Below are 19,400 nucleotides of genomic sequence, written 5' to 3'. Positions count from 1 at the left end.
AAGTAAGCTCGCGATCACTGGTATCTGGAAAAGTATTAAGCCCTGTAAACACTCGCAAAAAGCGTTAAGCGGGGTTAGAAAGACAAGCTATCAAATGCAGCGTGCATCCAAGTTACGTTCAAGACTTGTTCACGAGCAGCCTGACTCGTCGCTTTGATGTCGTGCGAGGAAGTCGCAAGTTTTCGTACAAACAGAGACCGGCGGGAAGTTTCTCCGCAACCTTTCATTACGACGCTTTGTCGCAAGTGTGTACGCGCTTTTATAAATTGCAGAGTTTAAGAAATTAGCATGCCGATCGCATAGGGTGGCTCGGAGATACACCAGACGCGTCAAAGTGACACTCGCAGAGAGATGAGGTTCAGACGGCGATGCAAGAGGGACTGGATGCTAGGAGGTAAAGTGAGGTAATGGCTTGTCGGAGTTAACCGGCTGATAACCATCGGTTATAATTAACTCAACCTAATTGGCGAACAAGCTAACCCTGCCAACCGCGCTAAGTCATAACCGAGCGTTTCGCTTTATGGGTATCGAACAGAGGTCGCGGTGTACAGGATTCCTCGTTGTTTGTTGTTCCTCCTAGAAGGAAGACCTCGAATCGCTTCGATCCTTGATAGGAAATTTTCTTTCTAGCTTTTATTTTTCATATTATTATTATTATTATTGTTATTATTATTTCAAACACAACACCTACAATTGAAATAAAATGGAACGTCATAAGGTACAAGCTAGGAGAAAAAGTATTTATGCAGATCGAGCAGGTTCGATCGGGGTGTACAGAATATTCATTTTGCTGGACTTTGATGGACTTAATCTATTCGGTGCACAAGCCAACTCTGCCAACCACGCAAAGTTATAACTGTACGTTTCACTTCGTAGATATCGTGCAGCGATCATAGTACGTACTAGAATTTTTCGTATTACTTATCGTTTGCCTTCTGTAGATGCAGGAGTCTTAGGATCCTTGAGAGAAGATTCTCTTTCAATAATTGTTCTTCGTACAATTATTATCGATAAAATAGCCACAGCTGAAACAGGATAGTGCATTATAAGGACTGCAAGTTGAACAGGTTAAATTGGAATCTATAGAATTTCCATTCTACTTTAATTAACTGAACGCGTATGACGAATAATTCTATTAAATCGCGAACCGGTGATAGTCAGGATTCCTCGCGTTATTTGTAATAATCATCCTCTAGAGTCGTCGTCCTCTAACGCAACTCCAGAGGTCACAGGAGCCTCGATAAAAGATTCCCTGTCCATTCTTTGTTATTGCGAATAAGATCGAGATACAACATACATCGGAAACGCGACAAAGTAAACTCATCTTAAGCGCGTTTAACCGACGACTATAGAACGTCTATTTCAGCTGGATGTAATTTTCCTCAAGCGAGCTACGAGCCAGAGTTTCTCACAGGAACTGTAAACAAGGCGTTGCGTTACCAGGAAGCGGCTTAAAAACGACACCCGGTACGATCGCTGTCATGGCAGCCGTTGCCGCTTTCTCGTTGCATTCTGCCGAAGGTTAATCCCTATTGTCGGTTGACATAAGCCTCTAATGGATGGAAGCGATCCGCGGGACGAATGGCGCGCAGGCTCTGCGACATGGACGCATTACCAGTTCGATTCGTTCTGTTTGTTCAACGTAACGCTTGCGAGGCGCGAACAAGGCTAAAACGTTTATCTTTTTTGTTATTTCATTCGCGAACAACGGGATGCCCGGGTTCCTGTTACGGATCTCTGCACGATGGCGTAGGATTTCGGATTACACGGAGTTTACATTCGGACGTGGTATCGTTTAAGGTCAATTTTAGTTAAGACACGCGGCCACGTCGAAGACGTATAATCGAAATCCGTCTTCCGGCGAACGAGGCGAGCCAGACAACTAGGGAGGTTAAACAGGGTGTCCGTTTCGGGTGCTTTAACGAGGCGAAACGAGGCACGGAGAAACGCGGTAAAAGGGCCAATCCCAATCACTTTTCCCGACCAATTCTGTAATTTTCGCTAAGCAGAACGAATGCCTTCTCTCTTTTCTTTCCTCTGTCGGTGGTAGCCGAGCCGGTACGGTAGATTGCAGGGAGGGTTTCGAAGGAGGCCGAGAGCCGGGACACGGGGTGGTTTGCGGCGGAAGGGGAGGGGGAGGGGGTGGAAAGGCCAGGCTGGGCCGCGCGCAATCATCGCCCAGTCTTTTAATTTCCTATACTGGCGGGAGAGAGCACGTGTAAGTGTGTACGCGTTGGCGTGCACGCGCGCATCAACGTCCGTGACCGCGACCGTGTGCGTGCGTTCGTGTGAAACGGATGTAGGGAAGATAGGGCAGGAGAGAATGGGAGGGAAAGTTTCGAGTGAAGGAAAAGGAGGAACGGAGAGGTGTGGAAGAAGTAAAGTGAGAGAAGGAAGGAGAACGTGAAGTGAAAGGAGAGGGAGGGTAGGAGAAGGATGAAGAGAGCGGTGGCTCGTGCGCGAGGGTCGGCACGGGGTGGTAATTGGCTGTCATGGCTTCCCAGTTCTACCAACCGCCCAACAACCCCGAGAGATTGGTATCGCTTATAATTAACTTCTCCGTGCCACGAAGCCACCGTTTCCATCGCGGCGTCCACGAAAAAGAGAGCCAGTTACAAAGGAGAGGGGGGAGGGAGCGAGGGTTAAAAAAGCAGCTGTGTGTGGGTGTCGGAGAGGGTGGGACAAGCGGGTGGAAGTTTCGGTTGAGATCAAAAAACTAACCGGTCTTCGTAATCGCGCGTCGAGAAAAGAAATCGAGGTACGAGGAAGGACAATTGGTGTGGGTATGTCGATGGGAGGGAGGGTTGGCTCGTGGTCGGCCTTCCTTATTTCTTATTCGTAATATTAAGTTCTCTTCGCGGTACGCTGGCGTCTAACGGGGAAGATCGAAATTCCGTATGCCCGGGAGCGTCGAACGGTGGTCTCGTTATTTCGTAATTTTCCTTAGGTACCGTAATTGGAGCCTTTTGTACGCGCGTCGCTACTCTAACGAAGAAGATCATTAGCTTTGAGAAAATCTGGTAGTCCCGCAAGTTTCTCGGCGAACACCTTTGAAACGAACTCACCAACACCTTTAGGGGTGGCTGAACGAGTTAGAAAGAACTGCGGAAGCCGTGCGTCAGGGTTCGAGGAGGATTTTACGGGACATAGGATAGCGGTTTGCCTCTCGGATGGCAGAAGAAGAAGCGACAGCGACCAGAAGAAAAGCTCTTTCACCGTGGGAAACGTGAAAAGCTACCATTCAATGCGACTTTGTCATATTTTTAGCAACTGTCATATTTTTAGGAACAAAAAGAGACGGACGCGGGAGGCGGGAAGGGAAACTGAAAGAGGATTATAAAGGAAGGGAAAAAACAAAGAGGCAAGACGATAAAATGGATTAAAGCGGAGTGGATGATAAAGAAAGCAACAAAGGAGCAGAATTTAGAGAGCGTGTTAAAGAAAAGGAAGAGAGAGAGAGAGAGAGAGAGGGAGGGAGAGAGGCAGAACAACGTGGACGTTGCTAGAAAGCTGGATAAGAAGAGAGGTTGATGAAGAAGAATGACGTGGCGAAGAGAAGTAAACCAAGGGAATCGTATGAGCGACATGGAGAGCGAGAAAAGAGGAAACTGGAGGGATAGAAATGCTCCGAAGTCTAAGTAAGTAACATCCATTTCTATCCTCTACCATCTAGTCACTCCTTTTACTTTGGTTTACCTTATACTTTACGCGCTACTTCTGCAACTTTTTATTTGCAATTCCACTTTCTTCCACGACTGCCGTCGTTCTCGCAGTGGTTCTCAGGAACACCTCGGTACACTACATATTTCATGCTCCGTTCTCACAATACCATTTATTCGTTACGAAGCTTTTCTGCTTAAAAGGGCGTCCCGTGAGTTTTCGCTCGAACGAAGGACGTTTGTAACGTGTTCAACGGCGACGATAAGATATTAATTCGAGAAAAGAAACGAAAAGAACTACGAGTAAGGATGCGACAATAAATAACGATCATACGATGCAACGATCTCGAGAATGCCTTTCCATATTCGTGGAACGCAAATATTCTCAGATAGAATAAAACGTTAGTTGGCTCACCCGTTCGTTTGCATGTATGTATTCAATGTCGCGTGGGATCCGTGGAATGCCAGTACAGTGCTCCCGTAACTAGTTTCTGAGCAGGTCACCCCAATTAACGTTTTCACGTGCAACGTGCCGCTCGTCCCCTCGCTTTTCGTCCTCCGATAGTCTCTTCTCTTTCCGCCAGACCTTGCCCGCCATGAGCACACGTACCCTCAGCAGCCAACCTTCTCTCTGTACCAGCGAGCATGCTGGCACGCCACGCCAAGTCTCGCAGAAACTTATAATTACGAAAGGAGTCGGCAATTATAATTGCCTCCGGCCAGCAGAGACGGATGTAATTATCCAGACACTCGTAGGCGGCGCGGCGCGAGCGTCGTGAAAATTGGGCGCAAACAGTGCCGCGGTTGTATGTTTTCAAGGACTACTTTTGTCCCTCGTTCAAAGGGCTTTTATCGCAAAAGGCGAAGAAAGAGAAACGCAGCGATTCGATCGAATCGAAGAATCTGGTGTCTTTCGCTGGCGGGAGTGAGAATTCACGAAAGAGTATTCGTAGAAGAGAATTCGTAAAGGAGGGAAAGGCGAACGAAAGGTTTAGTGGTGGAGGTCGTGCGCGTACGAAGCCGTAAATTTCTTTCGATTAACGCCGCCACCTCGTAAGCCTGACGCGCAAAAAGTTTTCGCGTTAAAGGCGCGAAGAATGGCGGGCTGTCTTCTCCTTTCTTTGCTTTACGAGATGGAGCAAGGGACGACAGGAGGTGAGAGTGACTGGCGCGCGAGTAGTCGTGTCGAGGTAAGGAGCGAGAGAAACCCAAGCAAGGAGGGAACCAAGACTCCGGTCAATTAAGCGCAGGAAATTAGAGTTTTAATTACGCAGTCATTCAGAAAATTACATCGGGGGCCGTGAAGAAGGCATCCGCAATCACCAACGAGCGACGAGGGCACGGCGTGCCCTTTCCTTCCGACAGACCGTCCGACGAATTTTAAAAAAGTAAACACGGATCGATGCGCGCTCGCTCGCTCGTATTATCGTTCAACGATCGTTCGATCGAACCTACTCTTCTCTCTTTCGCCTTTCCTCCCTTTTTCGACATCGAAATCGATAGACGTCGAATATGAAACGGCGGAATTAGTTTGGCGCTTTTCCGAACGAGTAAATTATATCGTGCGCGAATACCGACTCATTTTCCTTAACTGCTGCATTTAAATTCCAACAAATGCGCAATTCAGCCTTTAATTGCTTTACGGACATACCTGATGTTCGTAACTGCTCTCCCGCGAACCAGTAACTCTTCGCCGTACCTACCGAGACCTTTATAATATGTTTCGCCTCTTGTTTTTATTCTTTTCAATCCCGTTGAAATTCGCCGTTGCGATTGCACCACGTCCACATCGACGTCCCTCTATTCGTCTATCGTGCGTGGTAATTCCGGACTGGCCGATAAACGACGTTACCACCATCGTCGTTTCAATATGCGAAGCGCGACCCTCGATTTTAATGGCGCTTCCGCGCGACGCCGCGCCGCGGCTCACCGTTTCCATTCGATTATCAAATCGAGTCTCGCGGAGTGGACGCGATAGCGGTGAAACGGAAATAGTGGAAAAGAAACAGGCTGGTTCGGGATGGCTGGAGTATGTGGGTCACGGGGAAGGTCAGCGGATAGCGCGTTAAATTTAATTACACGTGTCCGTGACGGCTGTTTGAACGGTCGGCAAGGCTGTGGATCGGGTAAAGCTTGTCCAAATCACTTCGATTTGGAAGTCGATAATGGTATATCCGCGAAAACGCGGCCGATATTCGCTTTAAATTGGTATCGATGGTACTCTTTAGGACGACTTTGTGACACGTCCGCGTTCAACCTGTCCGGTCTGCCGGATTCGCTTGATATCCGGATTGCAGTTCCGACCTTCCCCTACAGACTCGTCGGAAGATCTCGTCCAGTGGTCGAGGACGGTGAAAGGGAGCGGAATAGTGAGAAAAAGAGAGAGAGAGAGAGAGAGCGCGAGGCAGAACACGATTCCGCTAGTCAGATATTATTAGCGATGTATGTTAAATGGAAAAGGAGATTGGTCGTTCGCCGCCGGAACGGAATTATTATCTTTGGCCGTTTCGGTGCCGCCACTCGCTTCCTCGTCAATCGATGACGTTTATCTTAAAAGGATCTAAGTGTATCGATTAGCATTTCGAAGGAAGTCTTTCACGGGCTATTTAGAAAGCACCTGCCCGCTTCTATCTCGATTCGAGTTCTCATTCTTTCGAGATCCTCGTTGATTTAACCGTGTTAAGATGCTCTTTGTCGATTAGAGCAGGATCGAGAGAGACATTTGAGCGAAATCCTCGACGATACGTGAAACGTAACGAGACTATATTAATATGTAGAAACTAGAAACCAATCGCGTTCAACATCGAATATCAATGTCGAGTAACGAGCCTGACGACGACGTGCTCACGGACGTTGAGAAGAGATACGCGGCCAAAATCATGGATTGCGAACGATAGATAAGGAAGAGTAGAATCGGTCGCGTGACGACAAAACGCGGGACAGGCACAGGCGGTAACGGAGGAATTTGAGTAAGGTGGGTCAGGCCGTGGAAGAAGGAAAAAAAAAGATTGTTGGGTGGTTGGCAAGTAACGGAGAGTGTTAATTTTCGGAATGAAAACGAGACATCCATCTTTCGCGAAATACTTGGCACTCGACGCTTCAACTGTCGGCCCATTCTCTCGCTCAACGCATTAGAGTAATGAATTAATTTCCATCCGAGTCTCTCTCTCTTTCTCCCTGTCCCGTCGTGCTCCCTTCTACATCTCGCAGGCCGGCCTTTTACCACTCGTTTAGCCCGCAACGACTCCACTCTCTCTCTCTCTCTCTCTCTCTCTCTCTCTCTCTCTCTCAATGCCTCGCTTCTTCCTCGCTTTGCATTCTGGATTTAAAGTCTATCTTCTTAATTATAACGGAGTGACAATGCACTCCCTCTTTCCCTGTCGTTTCCTTTCTCAACACTTCCATTTCCGTGAAAATTCCTATGCCGGTTTGCATTAAGCGGAGGAGAAAGATCAACCCTTCTCGCGCTGAATTCCTCTTCAAAGCAGCGAACGACGTCTCCAAAATTGTAAAACGCGTTCGTTCGTTCGTTCGTTCGATTTTCCGATTCGCGCGCACTTCTGTAAGTATGTTCTTCTCGAACGTCGCGTGTTACACGACTTCGTCTTTTTCATGCTCGGGACGAAAGTGACGCGTCCTGAGGTTCGTACGTCGGTCTCGGCCAGAGTCGAGGAAATCTGTATTACGACGCAATCTACCACCCTCTTCTTTCCGTGACTTCACCCTCGCCACAAGCGTCGTTGCTGGCGTGTGTGCGTTCGAGCTTCGTCGATCCCTCGCTTCCCCGGCTTCTCGCCCCGCTCCCTCGCCAACCTCCTCGTGGCTCCTTGTTCTTTGGCGATGTTCGCGAGGTACACGGCGCGCTCGTTAACGTATTCATGGGTTTATGGGACAATTAACCCTTTGAGGGACAGTATAATTACAGAAGCGATTAAACATCTTAACGTATAAACACGCCGTGCCCCTGCGACGTATACGTATACGAAATTCGATGTGGCAGCCAGCCGAGTAGGTAGGCAGACCGTTAGCAATTAACATACTAATGACACGAGCTGCTTTTCGAGAGTCACTGTAACCGGCCGGCCTGCAAAGCTTCCTGTGCATGTATATACGGGACGAAGAGGTGGACGGGGAAATATACACGCGTATCGGGCGCCGCAGCAGCAGTTTCGGCTTACAATTATTTGCGATTAGGGATCGCGCGATCGAGACGTTTCCCGGTGATGTTCGTTAAAATAATTGAACCTCTTCCTCCTCGTCGTCGTCGTCGTCGTCGTCGTCGATGTCTCGACACGCCGATAACGAACACCCGAAATACTTATCCTCGCCCTCTTCCTCTTCCTTTCTCTTACTCTTTTTCGTTCTCTGTCGATTTCACGTCTCTACGGCTAATGGGATCGGTTAACGGAATAGAACGAAAACGCGTTAACGTCTCCGGCAAACGAATAGGATCACGAGAGAAGGAAGAAAGAGAGAGGCGGGGTAGTTTGTTTTTGCGCGGGTCGTTCAGCCAACAGAGATTTTAATAGTTTTTTAAAGACGAGAAAAGGAACTCGTTTCCTTGATTGGATTGAAGCGTATCTCGCGCGCGAGCTTCCGTAACGACTTTCCTAATTACGCTATCCATTAATTTTAATTGACCCGGTTTTTCTTTCGAAAACGTTGATACCTCCCACGAAATTCGATTAAAAAATCCATCGAACAATAATCTACAGCCGCCCTCTCTCCACCTTGTTCGTATCTTCACTTGCCGCGATATCGGTTACAGCAGAAACGAGAAAATTTCAATTGTGCCCGAGGCGATGAGCGTACTATACCGATGGCTCGATCAGCCGACAACATCAAACTCCTAATGCGATGCACAGCGGTTAACAATACGGTCGAACATTCGGACATTTTGTTTGCCACGAACGAATTTGATTATCGCGTAATCTCAGCCGGGCTGTGATGCTCGGGCCTGTAAAATCATGGAAAATCTAGCTGGACAATACCGCTTACCAGTGTCATTGTGAAACCTTTATCGCATACTGTGATACGGAGCACGAACGCGCGCGCTCCACTCCGAAAATCAACGCTCCCGCTTCCCCCACCCGATCGTACGTATCGGACGTGTGCACGCTCGACTCACCGAAATGCTTTTGATTTAATTAGCTAATTATAATGTCCATTTAATTAATATAATCGGACCGGTTAGCGAGCGTGGGTGAAGCTTGTATGCCCGTGACGCCGCCAGTGACTATTTCACCGCGTTGCATTTAATAACACCCATTAACGAACATTTACATTAGCAGTAATTATCGCTGTTCCGGCGCACCATCCAACCGATTGGGATATTTTCGTTCGTCACAGGTAATCGCGACGTCATCTAATTACGCGTCACCATTGAAACAAACCCTCGGCGATCGTCTCTCTTCCTTCCGTGCTTGGAGTAAAATTTAACTACGTCAAAGAGAGAAAAGAACGACGCGCTTAACGAGAAACTCTGTCTGCCGACTTCTTCTCTCGATCGCGTCAAGACGGACTTTTTCCCGAATACAATACAAAAAGCCTAGGGATTCTTTATCAGTTCGTAACGTCGTTATAGACACGATTAACTTTCTTAATTCTATATTCTCCTTAATCAGTCCTAAAACTCTTGCATAAAGTCAAGATCGTTAGTCCTTTTCAACCCCGTTCCCTAACGCCCTCCTTCTCCTCCTCTCTCCCCTCCCCTCCCTCCCAATTCTCGACAACCGAGATCTTGTCGCTTCCTGTCTTATCGTTAAATCCTCCCAAGCAATATCCGTCGGTGTAACGAAGAAATCGTGCCGGCCAGACGTAGCGGCGGTGGCAGCGACGGTGGAACTGGTAGTAGTAGTGGTAGTGGTAGTGGTCGTGACTCTCCGATTGATAAAGATGACTGGTGCACAAAGCGCGTGTACTAGATGCGTGTATAGTGTATACAGTGCGCGGTGTGGTGCGGCAGAACGTTCACGCGACACGCGCCGTGCGGGCAACCGCGCATGCGCACGGCCACGCGTGACGTGCCAAATGACGTCGCAGTATGGAGCGACGAGTGGCGGCCGGAGGACGAGAAGCAAGGAGACGCCGGACGAGCGTTCCAAGCAAAGTCTAGCCGAGAGTGCGCCGAGTGGTTGGCGGTCTCGCGTCGCCTCGCGTACCGTCGCGTTCCTCTTCATTCCGAAGTGAGCTGCCGTTGCGGACTAACCGGCAGCCCCTGCGCTCACCTCCGTTGCTTCTGTTGCTGCTACCGTTGCCGGCCGATATCGTTGCCGCTGCCTATCGTCGAATCTTCAGCGGCGGCGCACATCGGCGATAACGCAACGTGTACCATTACCGATACGTCATCGCGTGCACGACACCGCGCACCCGCTAATGAATTGAATTACTTTCGTGCCGCGGCTATCCACCGCACGAGACTCCGCGGCACGCGTACGCTCGATCGATCGATATCGCGCGACAAGTGACTCAAGCGATAAGTGTCAGATACCGAGAACGTTCCTCCACTTTCGTTTCACTTCCTTGCGCTACTGTTTACTCCTCCTGCATCCTTTGCTTTCTTCCAGCCAAATCCTTGGTTCGTTTCGGCTTTCTTTCTACTCCTTCGTGTTCGAGGACTCGCTTCGTTCATCGAGTGTGTTTGATGAGTGTCAACATTTGCATCGAGGATCGAGGAACCCTACGTACCATCGTGTCCTCTGGTATACCGAAGTTTAAGGATTTCCAAGAATCTGTCGGTTTTTTCAGCCGGTGAGTAGCTGAATGATTTCTTGCGAAGGAACGTGGTCGACACACGCGCGTTTTTCGACGAATCACGTATTCCAGCGGATGTACGGTTTAAATCGATTTACAACGCGACGAAACGGCCGATTGATAGATCTTATTACGGTGTGCGCGCGGGGCCAGAACGTCGGAATCGAGGTGGACGATGCTGCAGTGTCGATACTCGGTGCTGGCGATGTTGAGCGTGGCCGCTGATGCCGGTTCCGATGCGGGACGTTTTAATTAACGTTAGGAGGAGCGACTTTTTCATCGCGACAGCGCGCTTTCGTTGCATCAACCGCGCTGATTCATTTAAAATCGAGACGTCCCATGTAGATTGTTTTACGTTTCGCATGTGTGTGTCTGTTTACCAAGAATCTATGACGTTTCCTTCTTCCCTAGAATGTTGTTTCGCAAATGATTTTCCGCGTTATCAATAAATTATTTTTCTATCTTTGTTACGATTATTGGAACGTCGGTCACGAGGTTCCATTGATTCCGTTTCACGTGCACGTTCCACGAAGCATGGCCGTACTCGAGCAGGATTTTTTGCACCCCTTTTTCCTCGCCACGCTCGGTGCGTGTCACGTTTGAGGTGATCGTGGTGTAACTCGAAGAGGAATGGAGCGTACGGGCCGCACGCATTCCACTCGTCGTTCCGCGAAATAAATCCGAGGCGCGGTTATGAGCAGGTTCGCCGTATTACACGATATAACGTCGTCCCTTTGAATCCGGCCTCGGTATAAATCGAGCATTATCGGACAATCCGTAGCATTCAACGGCCGAATGAAACGTTCGCCGCGGCGTACATTTACGTTTCAATGGCCGAATGAAATTTCCGCGTGGCGTCTGCCAGGCAAGAAGGCGTTGTTTGCGGGACAGAGAGAGAGAGAGAGAGAGAGAGAGAGAGAGAGAGATAGGGAGACAGAGGGAGAGAGAGGGAGAGATAGTGAAAGAGAAAGAGAGGAGGTGAGTTTATAGGGGTTGAGAAGGAGAGGAACGGCCGTCGCAACGCTCGCCAGCAACCCCCGCCGCGTTTGCCGAGGCATTAATTGGGTGGAGCTTTAATTGCCTTAGCGCGACCGACCGCCGTTCCCGCCGAACTTGGCCCGAGAAGGGTGGTTGGAAGGTCGCGTTAACGTTTGCCGACCCGAGACCAATTTCTTCGACGATTACGATCACTCGATTAACCGATAGAAATTGTACATTGCTTTAAACAATTAGAATATCACGGTTTATCGACAGTTTCGATAGGAGAAATCGTGAAAATTTCTCCGTGGTAAAATCGTCCATTTCCCGTTGGTTAAGTATCTGGAAAGAGAAAATCGAATGATCTTGTTTTGTCTCGAATGTTTGTTCAACACCGCGTGAAAGGCCATCCGAGTAATGGCGAGTGCGGTCAAGCTCCTAGTCTTTGGAGTATACACCTCTCCACGCCTCTCTCCTTTCATCCTTTCTGTATCTGATACTCTCTCCGCGACTCCCTTTCTCCCCCCGTGGCTCTCACGAAACGCGGAGGCGACTAACCCCTAAATGAAATCCTGGAATTAAAGCCGTATATTAACCTCGGGGCGCCTCCTAAATTAAAAAACAACATTTTTACGATGTCGAGGGCGGCGTAAGGGGTTGAAGAGAAACGAGGAGGATATCGAGGAGCGAGAATCGGTTGGCGGGTACGCGGGAATTCCTCTATTCCATCGCTTCAGCCCCCGATAGAATCGTGGCCTAACGTAGTCCTTGTTCTACGTAGGCCGCCTATCCTCCGCAAGGTCACCGAACTCCGACCACTATTCTATTGTCGGTAAATTGCGTTTTTAAATTCGTCGGGCGCTCTGGCACGTGGTGTATCCGCGCGAGCTTCCGAAACCTGCCACGCGTTCGTCGGAGTTTGGAAACGCAACCGTAACCACATTTTGAATTATTCGAACGCTTAACGTTCGATCCATAAAGAATTTACGCCTGAAACATTCTAAACAAATATATCATTTAAGGAAAGGGATGAAGCGTAAAAGGGTCGATGGTAGAAGCAGCGGTAAAATTAAATAATGCAGTTTGTTAGTTGCAAAAGAGACGGAACGTTTGTAGTGAGCGAGGAGATAAGGAGGTAGATGGTGGATGGTGGAGAAGGCGTAAAGCGTCGAGATTACCATGGAAATCCAGATCAGTCGCTTTGCATACTTTGGAAATACGTCCACGGAATCGGGTAAGGGTGTATAATGGAAGTTGAAATTGGTTGAGCCTGTCCCGTCTGGGCAAGCTATACCCGTATACGAGGTATCGAGGGAAACGCATTCCTTGCCGAAATTGCTTCGCACTCGATTCAACGGAAAACACACGCGAGGCTTCGAGTTCGGGGTTACGTTTTCGCGCATCAAAAAATATATACGCCACCGGACGAGCACACACCGGTGATCTGGTGTATACGTACGCGCGCATCCACCACTCTTCGGGTTTCTCCTCGGCTTAACTTCCTCTGTCTCACACTCGTAAAGCGTTGATTAAAACCCACCCGTGCAATGCGGTGAGACAGAGAGGGAACGAAAGGAAAGGGACGGAGAAAGAGGATGAACGAGAGAAGCCGTGGAAGAGGAAAGAGCAAAAGAGGACGACAGAAGGAAGAGGGAGGTCGAGAGGGGTTGAGAGAAAGAGAGAGAGAGAGAGAGAGGGAGAGAAAGAGAGCGGAGCAGGGGGTTGAAGGCAGTGGAAGTTTGGGTGGGTTCGCGTGTATACGCGTAAGTGGGTGCGTACGGTTGTTGTATGGGTGCGTGTATGCAATTGTATGAGCGGAGCGCGCGCGTACTCGGACGCAGGCGCACCAGAGTCGAACCGAAACGGTGTGTGTCCGACAACGACGGTAAGCAGAAAGGAGAGAAGAGGGAAAACTAGGAAGCTAGGAGGCGAAGAAGGAGAAGAGGCAGGGTTGAAGGTGGTGGGTATAACACAGGTTGGTAGGGTGGGTGAGTGGATCGTCGAGGGGTAGGGGTGGTCCAAGGCGTTGCTTGCTTAATTACTAAAAGCTAATCAATTCCGGAGGAAGTAAAGTTTAAATTGCAAACTAAAGTATAGCTAGCTCCCGGATGTAACGCTGCAAAGCGATATTACCGTTCGCTGCATTCTGCAATTAGCCCGTGGTAAATCATTGAAAACAAATTATGGGCGGAACCTGCGGATGGCTGCTGACCCTATCCGATCCTCTTCTAACCCCGCCAGAGATCCTGGCCTGTATCTATAAAAATGTTGGCGGGCGGACAGCGCTGATATTGGAATTTTACCCCGGTAATACGGACGGTTCTTTCGTTCGCGTTAATAAGCCCAATTAATCCCGGCCGGTAGCGATTTTTCACGGTCCTTTTTGTCCGGGCTGTCAAAGGCGCGACCTCGCCATCGCACACCCGGTCACTATGTCCGATCCCCCTGATTCACCGATCGAAAAAATTTCCAGCCGAGGATGATTCATCGCATTAAAGATCGCTCGTGCGTTCACGATTTCTGCGATTTCTTGCCGAAGGTTCTTTCCGCTTCTCTTTCTCTTTCGTTGGTCGTAGAGCTTGAGCGATATATTTGCACGGGCGGAAGTTTCGTTCGATGGATAATACAGGGAGGGAAGGAGGGAGGGAGGGAGGCAGGGAGGGACGGACGGATGGAAAGTGCGTTGGCGGATGGTTTAAATAGCGAGAAGAAGAAAGAAGGAGACAGAGTTGGTGGTGGAGGTGTAGAAGAAGGTTGGTTTCAGATCGAAGGCAAAAAGGAGAACGGAATGAGGTATACAGCACTGAAAACAAGCAATAAAATCAATGTCGTTTCCGGCGATTCAATTCGCAAGACACATCGCACAATTTCACATACAATTTTACGGCAGAACAGGCAGGACTCCTATTTACTTCACGGCCGTCCTTTCCCACCTCCCTATAACCGTTTACCCTCTTACCCTCGGTTGGTCGATCGCTCGCTCTTTTTCCCTCGTTTCCCCGAACCTCTCGCTTTCTTTATCTTAAATCCTCGGGAAAGCGCGGCCACGCGATCATCCCGGACCGACATCTTCCCAGCCAAGATTCTTTCTCTCGAACAAATCGTGGCTCGATTAATAACGCGAGAAGGGCGACTCGCTGGAGAAGAAACGTAAGCGTTTCGATCGCGCGCAACCGATCTCGATGCCACGATATGTTGATCGAACGTCGTTCCTCTATCGCGACCGGTTTATGGCCGAACCTCGTATAAACTATACGCTTGATATATATATATACACACACACACACACACAAATATATATATACATATAGTATATATATATATCTATGTACAGTTATACATATAGCCGCGTATAGAGGTGGAAACGGAGGTCGCTATTGGCCTCCGTTATGAAACCATTGGACATGCCCGCTGTCGCGTTCCCCCGGTTTTAATTTCCTATTATTTAAACGAGCTCGTCAGTCACCGTGACATTTATCAATCGCAAATTACGCTCGAGCACGCGCAATATGCGGATTATGAGCGCGATCGAGTCGACGTTGTTTGCAATTAATTATTGCAAATCAGCCGCGACTTTGTACGGAAGGCCACTTTGCCCGTGGCCACGATAAATTTTCTAGTAAATTGGTGGAATTAATTGCACAACGAGACTGCCGCCGCCCGCGTGGATAGAAGTTAGAGGCACCGAGAGCAAACGGATCTCGCGAGCGTAACGAGGGAACCAACACACCGCGAAGATACGGGAATAGGCATCGATGTAAGGAAATATTTAAACACGACATAATGAGCGGTCTAATTAGAGCTCGAGTCGCGATAATGGAATGACGTGGATGTGTTTAGCTTCGTTCCTAATGGACCTACTAATGAGTTCGTAATACGTGTTTATAACCTTCCTTCTCCTTTCCTTAATCTGTAGCTTCGCTATCCCTGTCTTGTGCGTCGAAAGCCACTTCCACACAATGGCTATCGTCCATCGGCCAGCATAGTCTATCGTCTGATGTTCCCTTGCCTCTTTCTCCCCCTTCCTGCTCCTACCTTTCTTTCCTCTCCACAGTAGCCGACCCCTTCAGAAATCACGCTCTCGGTTCATTTATCAATAAAAGTATTGGATCGGTTGCCTGGAAGTGACGCCTCCGCTAACGAAACAAAGGAACTGGGCGTAGTTATCAATTGGATATCGGGTTCTCGATTAATTATGCAACGTAACGCGCACGCCAGTCCTCTCCATTATCGTGGCACGTACTTGCGAATGGATGAATTTCAAGGTTATTAATCTTCTTTTGGCGCCGTTTCGGCTGGACACAGCGTCGCTCCTCCAGACCGAAATCCCAATTTTGCTTTCGAACGAATCTCCTTCCCCTCTTGCTCCTCTATTCACTTCGTGACGTTTGCTACGAATAACCGAATCGATCGATCAACATTTCGGAACGATCTAATTCTTGCAGTAGCGGACAAAAGGGATATACGAGTATAAGAACGTTAGTGGAGCAACCGATCGTCTTGATCTGTCCGTAATTAATGCCGCGGTCCCTGTTCTTGTTTCCTGCGGTGGTTTCATGTCTCGGATTTCTGTACGGCGTCTCCACCGCATACAGAGGGTTCGACGATTATACCGGTGTCACGATACGACCGTTCACCGCAATAATATCGCATTACCAAGATTAACGTGATCTCCAATAATAGATCGGACAGTGAGCAACCATGCTGGATTAGCTGACAACAGAGATCCCTTGCGCTTGTCCAGGGCATTATTCTCATTATTCGATGCCCATTAATAATCACAGCATCGTTCCTTTGGTGTCCTTAAGTGCGTTCAATTTGATTCTCCCTTTGATCGTGGCCGTGCACAGTGCACGCAATAATGCCATGGGATAAATATCGGCTCGTTTGGTACCTGTATACGTGTACCACGCGTCTCTCTTCTTCTATAATCGTCCTCGAAACCCTTTGCTCGATTCTCAACAAACCCTGCTCCGTAGCCACGCGAGATCTACGTGCTTATTACTTATACCTATATGTATATGTAGATAAGTGTATCTATTCAGAGAAACGCTGTGAATACGAAGAGCTGGAGCGAAAGACGTCGAGCATTACGCATCGTGAACGGATCGTAGATTTAAATAGTCTCTCCCGCACCTTGGCGGGGGATTCGATTTTTAATCGGTGAGCAGTCGCCGGAAAATAGCCACTTCGTCCCAGCGCGTCGTGTCTCTGTGGCCGACTCGACCAGCTGTCTTTTCCGCCGCCAAACAATTGTCCCTTCGTTCGTTTATCGAGCGAGCCGACTCGAGAAGAATGAAGCGCACCGATGTCGAGAACATCCGAACGAATTGTACCGCGCTTCCTCTCGCGTCTGCGTATAAAACATCCATCCACGCTTTACACTCCAGTTCGTTCGTTTCTTTCTATCTTCTTCCCTGTTTTCGAATCCTTTCTTCTTCCATTATCCTTAGGTTCTCATTTTCTTTCCCGTTTTCGTCCCTCTTCCTCGATTTCTTCATTCGCCCGCTCGTTCATGGTGATTTTCGGTAGGTAAACCGGTATCGAACCAAAGTTTCGCGTTTAGAAGCAACGTCACTGAGCAAAATCGATGAGACCCAACGAGCCAGAGAGAAAAGGGGCAGATAGAAAGAGAAAGGGCACGACCAGCCGACAATACTATCACCGTGGTTCGTTGAAGCCAAGTGTAAATAAATAGATTGCATTCCCGTCCCATTTGTTAGATTAGAATCAAATATAATTTCGCGAGGCTTTCCCGGTATAGGATCTTGATCGAACAGCGGCAGCAGGCTGGTCTCTCTGCCTGCCTGCCTGCCTGCCTGCCTGCTTGCCTGCCTGTCTGTCTGCCTGCCTGCCTGCCTGCCTGCCTGCCTGCCTTCCTGCCCCCGTATCCATTTTACCGCGTAAATACGGCCAATCTTCTCCAGAGTAATCTTTCGCGGCGCGTTAGTTACGGAGTTCGATGAGAAAGTTTACCAGGGATCGCGGCTCGATTCTTTAATGCATTTTGCTTGCACCGCAAGCCAACCTGGCTGTTGGAACCAGCACGAAATATTGAAATATACGGAGCATTCGACAACACCGAGGAAACGTTTACAGCGGCTACGCGCTTATCGATTCGCCGTAATTGGATGATTAATAAAATTACCGGAGCGACACTGACACGGCAGAAGCGTCTGCTCGATTTCTCGCGGCGACGCGTTCCTGTGGAACGAAACGAGTTTGTCACGGAGAATCTTCGTTAACGGCGATCTTTCTTGTTTTTCCGTAGACGAACGCCTCTTTCACTCTGCATGTTTCTTTTTTTCGTTTGCATTTTCATCGGTCATCGAAACTCGTCAGCTTCGATAAACAAGATATACATATGTAGTCACCGATGTATCGCACGATGCTTGACTAGCTAAGGTGATTTTTACAAAGCAAGAGCCAGCCAGTCTTTTAATATCGTACGGCCCTCTGTACAAACCAAGTGGGCGGTAGAAAATGAAATTTAATTGACAATTTCTGTAACGCATAGCCCCGGTTATCGTGTGTATCGTATACAAAGTGTCGGTGAATATTTTCATCAAAGGGATGATACGCTTTACAACGGCATTGGTAATTTTTCTTCTTGTTCGATGCACGTATCCCTTTTGAGAAGCAACCGGCGGGTATATTAAGCGGGTATCGTTGTTGTTTTTATATTTCAAGCGTGTAATTTGGAATTACAGTTGCTCGATTCGATATTTCACAGATTCGGTCGGCGCAAACTCCTTTTTCGCGTTTCCGCTTCATCGCGGTGGGTGGCCATTTTCGCTATTGTATAGTACCGGTGGCTTCTACGAGAGGAATAATTATTTCTGCGTAAATGACGATAATCGGGCTATTATTACATTTACGGCATTACGATGGTACGATATTACAGTAGTACGTTATTAGAGTATTGGAGGATGAATATTAATCGGGCACGTACGAGTGGTGCTTGTAATTAAAGTAGACACGTCATTGGACGGAAAATTAAATTAAACGGCGAGATAACCGAGTAATTACGCGATGTCATTTCACCGAACAAAGCGAAATTTCTTTCGCTCGAGCCTTTCGCGCGTTGCACGATGATGCTTCACGTTGACGTTTCGCGAAATTTCGTCCACGTTGAAAAATCACCACTCCAAACCGTTTTTAAACGAAATCGTTTCCAACAGCTGAAACGAATTAAATCCCTAGCGAGACGCTTCTCCCCTGTCCCTCTGTAACACGGTTCCCCCTACCTTTCTCCTCTTTCCCTTTTTCTCTGTCGACAAAGCGTTAACGAACGCTAATTCTTGTCGCAGGTGGATCGATCGAACGTCGATTTCTAAACAAATATTAAACGGCCAATTGGTGTTTTCCGCGTAGCCGCTCCCTTGTTATTATAATTATTGATTGGCTATCCCCATTTGGCTCGTGACGATAAATTAATGTTTCTGCGCGCAACAGTGCACACATACGTACGCACACGTGAAAGCACAGTTAACATACGCAGAGTTGATTTCTAACGACGTTAAGTCGCATTTACCAATTGCCCATATTCCATCCTGCTCTGGTGACTGTCTTTCATCGTTCCCCCCGTTAGCTCACGTATGGTGCGCCGACGCAAAGCTGGAAAACACCGTTTTTACCAATTACCCGGTCATAAATTTCGCGGGAACCGGCGGCCAATTATCCTGGAATTAGCGTCGCGCCGAGCGTCCTTGCAAACGGTCGCGCGTCTCTGTCTAAGCGGCGCGCATTCACCTCGCTAATTAGAAGAAAACCGAGTAATTACACCAGCGACCGAGCGACCCTTTTCCGAAATTTCGCCGCGAATATAACAGAGAGGGGCTAGAGAGCGGAAGAGCGCGCGTGAAACGAAGAGGAAGGGAAAGAGAAAGAGAGAGAGAGAGAGAATAGGGAGTATAAAAGACGGAGCGAGAGACTCGCTGGTGCGGTTGCTAGTTTCTACTTTGAGCGTTGAAACGCGAGCGAACGATCAGGGAAACACTATTACCGCCG

The 19,400-nt window shown here is 48.5% G+C and overlaps 1 protein-coding gene across 2 annotated transcripts in view; it reads left to right on the top strand.

Annotated features, from left to right (window-relative positions):
* Positions 1-3,498: 3,498 nt before the first annotated feature.
* The window catches only part of LOC122576812 (LIM domain only protein 3-like), a 68,578-nt gene continuing 52,676 nt past the window's right edge, over positions 3,499-19,400 (top strand). The window contains exon 1 of one of the 2 annotated variants that reach the window (XM_043747605.1): positions 3,499-3,638. The gene's annotated coding sequence lies outside the window, so the exon portion shown is untranslated. Of the gene's footprint in view, positions 3,639-9,659; positions 10,410-19,400 lie in introns of those variants that run through there. The other variant, XM_043747594.1, reaches the window with a different exon arrangement.

Source organism: Bombus pyrosoma, linkage group LG2, assembly GCF_014825855.1.
Source record: "Bombus pyrosoma isolate SC7728 linkage group LG2, ASM1482585v1, whole genome shotgun sequence".
Taxonomy (NCBI): Eukaryota; Metazoa; Arthropoda; class Insecta; order Hymenoptera; family Apidae; genus Bombus; species Bombus pyrosoma.
Note: the sequence above shows the minus strand (reverse complement) of the source record. Positions and strands in the feature narration are given on the sequence as shown.